The following is a 6632-nucleotide window of genomic DNA, read 5'->3' as shown; positions in this document are numbered from 1 at the left end:
TCTGAGGCTAACCCCAGAGGAAGGTAGGAGGAAGATTAAAGTCTGAGGCTAGCCCCAGGTGAAGATAAGAGGATTGTAGTCTAAGATTAGTCTCAGGCAAAAACAGAAGACCCCCTTCAGGAAAATCAAAAGCCAAAAGGGCTGGGAAGGAGGCTCAAGTGAGAAACTACTGGGTAGTCAGCAGAAGACCCTGAGTTTAAAACCCTGGTACCACAATAAAGAAAGCAAAGCAAGCAGAACACCAGTAAGTGCTAATCTGCATCTGGAATTAGACATGGATGCCCGAGGGGTGTTCTGGGTTCACATGTACGTAGAGGTCATATTACTAAAGATGTGTATCACAACATGACAGATCCGTTTCTGTGCGCGGCATGGGGCGTTCTTTCTTGTTAATGTCTATGAAGTAGTCATTGTGAGGATAGATAAATTATATTCATTAGCTCCCTATTAACTTGATCTTTTAAATAACACATAGGCATTCTTATCAGCTTGTCCAAGCATCTCTGGTTAATCAGTTCTGTGTGTGTGTGTGTGTGGGTGTGTGTGTGTGATGTGTTAGTACTGGGGCTTGAACTCTGGGCCTGGGCACTGTCCTGTGGCTTTTTCATTCAAAGCTGATGCTCTACTACTTGAACCACACTTCCATATTAAGCTTTTTGCCTGTTTACTGGAGATCTGATTCTCTCAGACTTGTCTGCAGGGGCTAACTTCAAACAGCAAACCTCAGATCTCATCCTCTAGAGTAGCTAGGACTACAGGAATGATCCTGGTGCCTCGAAACTTGAGCTCTAGGTCTGAAGGCTCTGCTCACAGGCTGGTACTCTACCAGCTAAGCCATGCCTCAGCCCCCATCATTATTCTGATGCTCGATGCCAGGCCACTGTGCCAGCAAGGCTCACTCATTTGGCTTTGAGAGACCATCTCACTTCCATCACCATCACGTTAAGGAACAGCAAAATGCTTTCTCTTTTTCCATATCTCAGCAATGTCGAATGAACCCATATCTCCCATATCTCTTCCAAAATTTGGCTTTGAGAGACCATCTCACTTCCATCACCATCACGTTAAGGAACAGCAAAATGCTTTCTCTTTTTCCATATCTCAGCAATGTTGAATGAACCCATATCTCTTCCAAATGGAGAGGTGCCTACTCCCACTCGAGTGTGGCACCCAGGAGCCTTCTGGAGGAAGGAAAATTCCAGAGAATGAAAGGAAGTCTGCCCCTCATCAGGGTCACCTTGCCAGCAGTTTGTCCTCATTGCAGGACATCAATAAGAGATAAACTTGTGAGTTTAGCATCCAGGAAAAAAGACATCAACATTTTCAAATAACCATATTCATAATCACATAAAAAAGGCTATCTTGAGTTAACAGGCAGTGGCCCTTTTTGTTGGTCCCCCAAACAAACAACCCAATAATTTTTCTGTGTGTTGTGCTGGAATTGGGGCTTAAATTCAGGGCATTGTAGTCTTACTTGGTTTTCTCACTCAGCTTTCTTGCTCAAGGCTGATACTCTGCCACTTGAGCCCCAGTTCCACATCTAACTTTTTGCTAGTTAATTAGAGATAATCACAGACTTTTCTGCCCAGGCTGACTCTGAACTGCTACTCTCAAATCTCAAACTCTTGAGTAGTTAGAACCACACAGGTAAGCCAGCATGTCCTGTGAGAATCTCATTAAGAATTCACCATCCAAATGTTCCTATTTGATAATACTCTGCTTTTATCATCAGGAAGGAAATAATGATGTGTCACAGGATGAATTATATTCACTAAGAAGCTAAGCACCTAGGATTTCTAAATAGTGACATCTTGTCTTTTACCACATAGTCTTACACAATGACAATGGATTTCCTTATCCCGTGTAAAATCTGTGCAGAAGGCCTTTAGTGGAAAATTGACAGCCTAAAATACAGAACTTCCCAATGTAGCATTAACAACAACAACAACAAATTAACAAATTACCTGCATGTGTTTCTTAACCCTACCAAATTAACCAAGGATTTTTTTTTTGGTGGGGGGTGGTATGGGAGGATTCCACTCTTTAACCACTGGGTACATGGTTAACCAGACCTGTGCTTGAATCCCAGGCACTGAAATATCTCATGCTGGTACTGGTGTGGGAATTAAATGAGATTATGCTGAATAAGGAGATCATTTTTAATGATGACTGAAATATCTTTGTCAAGCAAGCCATCACCTTTAAGAGGTCAACTCAGAGACAAGGAGGTCTCTTGAAATGTATGCTACTCTGAAGGGCCCCTCTCCCCTCTGCTGAGAAACTGCCAACAGACAGAAAACATGGAGATTAATGTAAAACCATTTGGGGGAAATGAATTTAAGCCATCAGCAGACAAAAAGGACATAGGATCCATCAACATTGATGGCATTGCGGCCATTGATAATAAGGGCATAGCAGCCATTGATGCTAAGGGCATGGAAGCCATTGATGGTAAGGGAATGGCAGCCCTTGACAAATATTCTTACTTTTTTCTCACCTGGACTGAAGGAAACCAAACTCCCACTCTCCTGGCCTACAGGCTGCAGGCTGAGGCAGCCAGCTGGCTGGGGATAGTGGAGCCAATTATCTCATCCCCTTTGAAGCTCTAGCCAGGAATATTTGTCGTCCCTATCACATGTGATTGGGATGGCACCCTTCTTCTCCTGAAGACAGATTCCTTTGTACCTCACCACCCTTCGCTATTGGCAGCAAGCAGGAAGTGGGGAAAGGGGGCAAGCTGGCCCCTCCCCTCTTGATCCAATTTCACACATTGGCTTCTCAGCATTAATAAATTGGTTACATTTGCCCTGCATTTGGCAGGCAAGGTTTCTAGTAACACTCTGATCCTTTCAAAGATCATGAATCACTGGCATGTAGTGGGCTCTGGTTACATCCACCCCCACCCTCTTCTGCTAAAGGTCCTGTACATTAGCAGGGGTCAGGGCTCGCCTGAACCAGGGCAGTCTAGGACAAGGGCCATGGCTTGGAGGCACTGTCACAGAGCTCAAAGATTTTTTTTTTCCTCCCTGAGAGGGAGAACAGATAACTTTAAGCCCAGGCCATGTGTGGCTTTCTGCAGCTGTCAATCTTACCTGGTTTGCATATAGATTGAGAAAATGTGTGAGTTTTTACCACAAGAATCAGTCTGGAGAATTTGAGGGGGGTGGGGATGGGGGTGGTGTGGGAGGAGAGGGACTGAGAGAGCCCCAAATGTGTGGTGCAGATGTGGGAGAATTCTCTGCCGCTTCACACGGCTTCCTTTGTGAGGCCGGCAGATCTTGAGGGGGGAGGTATGTGAAAACCCTGAGTTGGGTGCCACACAAGTTCCTTTGCAAGCAAGGAGAAATTTTTTCATGGAGAAGAGACCCCAAGGCAGAACCAGCCTCATCTTCAGCCTCTGGCCAAGGCCAGGAGAAAGAGTGGCCTGAATCAAAAGAATCAAAAAAGAGAGAAAGAAATGCAACAAGAAAGAGTTAAGAGGAAAGTACAAACATATCAGTCATACAATAGATATTATATGCTAGCTCCTATTTTGGAAAAATTGATGCTTTTACCTTGCTAGAATATATGGAACTGATAGTTGATGCCTGTCATCCTAGAGACTCAGGACGCTGAGAGCTGAGGATCATGGTTCAAAGCCAGCCTGGGAAGGAAAGTCTGTGAGGCTTTTATTTTCCATGCAACCGCTAAAAAAGCCAGCAAGAGCAGTGGCTCACGAAGTAGGAAAAAAAAAAAACTCAAGGACAGTGCCCAGGCCCGGAGTTCAAGCTCTAGGATTGTTACGCGCGCGCGCACGTACATACACGCACACACACACACACACGTGCAGGTATGTCTTGAGACTGCCCTACCATCCATTTCATGAACTGGAGCCATTTCCTGCAGATTATACACTGAGAAATCCAGACGATATCCAGCTGTGTTGGGCACATCTCCAGACCTTCAGCAGTGCAGAGAAGACCCGGGAGCAAGGGACCTGCATCGGGGAAAACATTGCCTACCATGTTTTGTAGGGAACTTTTTCAGGATGATCCTCCAAGACAAAGGCCTCATGAAGACATACGACATCATTCAGAGCGTAGCAAGAAAGGAAAATAGCATGAGCGAAGACAAGAGTCCGGGGCAGAGGAGGGGAACAGCTGGTCCCAAGTTCACAGGCCACTGTGTGACCAAGGACAAGCCACCTGTCCTTCTTTCCTTCAGTACTCTTCTGAGAAGAGTTTAATGCTTATGTAACTGAGTCTCTCTGGGAAAGCATAAAGACCAACAGAGGGTCCTCATTGTTAGGCCAAGAAGTTTAAATTCTTTTTTTTTTTTTTTGTCAGTTGTGGGACTTAAACTCTGGGCCTGGGCGCTGGCCCTGAGCCCTTCAGCTCAAGGCTACCACCCTACCCCTTGAGCTACAGCACCACCTCTAGTTTTCTGGTGTTTAATTGAAGATAACAGTCTCATGGACTTTCACGACTGGGCTGGCTTTGAACTGCGATCCTTAGATCTCAGCCTCCTGTATTGCTAGCATTACAGGCGTGAGCCACCAGCACCCCACTTAGATTCTATCTTGTAGGTCAATAGAAGCCAGTGGGAGGATTTTTTTTAAAGAATTTATTGTTTCGCGGGAAGGGAAAGTGAGAGAAAAACACAGGAAGGGGTAACAATGTTCTAGAAATAAGGTACTACCTTATGAATGTAACTATAACCCCTCTACCCATCACCCTGACAATAAAATTTTAAAAAATAATAAAAGGAATTTACCGGTTCCGCTAAGGACATGATTAGATAGTAAAGTGCTTGCCTACTATGCACTCTGTCCTGAGCTCAAAATTTAGCACTGCTTCTACATTTTATCCTATTAGAATAATTTGTTGCAAAAAATAGGAACTACATCTAAGAAAAGGAAAAATAAAGCATCCATCACTCTATTGTATGTAGATCACTGATATAACATTCTGTATATGTTATAGCCTGCTGGACTTTTAAACGTATTTTTTTCAGAACATACTCTGAATATTTTTTCCACATCACGTAGCTCGGTGGATTTCCCCAGTCTCAGCCCAAATGTGGCCTTGTATCAGTGGAATTTTCCTGAATGAGAGTTGACATTTGTAAAAGGATGTCTTGGGAAAATGGGTCTGGCAACAGATCTGGCTTGGGAATAGCCTGCAGGCAGGAGGTAAGGGGCCATGGAGGCAGGGAAATGAGTCAGGAGAGCCTGGCCGGAGTGCATGCAGAGGTATGGGCGCAGAAAACCCTGGAAGGAAATAATCAACAGTCACATTAGCATCCATAATGGAGGTGAGGCTCATCCACCACCCATTCCAGCTGAAGTGCTCATCCACTTGGCTGGTGCCCAAGAAGGTACACACAGCGCCTCTTCTGATCCTGATCCACCCCAGTTGTGGGGTGCATGGGGTGTGGGCAATTCATAGAGGAAGAACTTCAATTCGGAGGAGAACAAAAGTTAAATCCCAGAGCACATTTGATGCTCTCAACTGGGGTACATTTAACTTGAGGCAGACAGGCCACCTTAGAGTTCACTGTCATTACTGTTTTGTGCCAGTACTGGGGCTTGAACTCAGAGCCTCACTCTCCCTCTTGTTTACCCCCAGGGCTGGTGTTTTACCGTTTGAGTCATGTCTCCTCTTCTAGCTTTTCGGTGGTTAATTGGACTTTCTATCTGGGGCAGTCTTCCAACCAACCCCCGACGCCTCCCAAGCTCAGATTATGGATGTGAGCCACTGGCACGGTACCCAGCTCTTCTACCATCTTCATAGCCTGACCCATCTCCAGCCCTTCAGCCCCCAGCGAAGAAGATGCGAATGCAGACTCCATTTCCATCTTTGGAAGCATCTATCCAGGTCCTCCGTTGCCTGAGGGGACTGAAGGAAAACTCAGCCCAGCGCTGGAGCTTCTGCAGCTGTATCCCAGGACCCCTGACCCTGACCCTGCCAGAGGAGAGAATCCTAAAGCCACACACGCTTGCTCCTTCTGAGGTAATGCATTCTCCTACAGTGGGAACCAGTTCCTGACTTTTGGTTGATGGAAACCATCATGTCTGAAAACTGAAATGAATGGGATATGCAGCTTTTCCTGGCTCTACCCTCCCACCCCCAAGGGGGTCTACTGTTTGTTCCTTCTAAGGATGTTCCCAGCTGTTTCCTTTCCTCTCCCTCCTGAGCAATCTGAGGCAAGGTTCATTCTTCCATTTAATCTTACCCTCTGCTTTGGAGACACCCCCCCCACCCCTTCACAGCGTGATGGCTTCCACACTTTTCTATGCTCTGAAGGGGTCTCTAGGGCTGAGCCCTGGCTTCCAAAGCCATCTGTAGTTGGACAGAACTATGGAAAGGTGGCATTTACTTCCTATTCCCGACCACCTCCTCACTTCACTTTGCACCACCCTGTCCCCACATGGCCCTGCACTCCCTGCAGCTCCACTCAGCACTCCTTTCCTCTGAGCCACTTGGTCATTCCCATATTAAGCTTCTTAGAGCTGAGGCCAGCACTGACGAGTGTGGTTCACATCTACCATCCTAGCTACTCAGGAGGCTGAGATCTGAGGAGTTTCTAAGCCAGCCTAGACAGAAAGACTGCAACTCTTATCTACAATCTGGAAATGGAGTGTTGCCTCAAGT

At 46.0% G+C, this 6632-nt stretch overlaps 1 long non-coding RNA gene across 1 annotated transcript in view; it reads left to right on the top strand.

Moving 5' to 3' along the window:
* The window catches only part of LOC150061210 (uncharacterized), a 172094-nt gene extending 165903 nt beyond the window's left edge, over window positions 1–6191 (top strand). Inside the window, exon 7 of the long non-coding RNA XR_016535799.1 lies at window positions 5607–6191. This is a non-coding gene — a long non-coding RNA (uncharacterized LOC150061210). The remainder of the gene's footprint in view (window positions 1–5606) is intronic.
* Window positions 6192–6632: the final 441 nt, after the last annotated feature.

The sequence above is a fragment of the Megascapheus bottae genome, chromosome 6 (assembly GCF_031878675.1).
Source record: "Megascapheus bottae isolate mThoBot1 chromosome 6, mThoBot2.hap1, whole genome shotgun sequence".
Classification (NCBI taxonomy): domain Eukaryota; kingdom Metazoa; phylum Chordata; class Mammalia; order Rodentia; family Geomyidae; genus Megascapheus; species Megascapheus bottae.
Note: the sequence above shows the minus strand (reverse complement) of the source record. Positions and strands in the feature narration are given on the sequence as shown.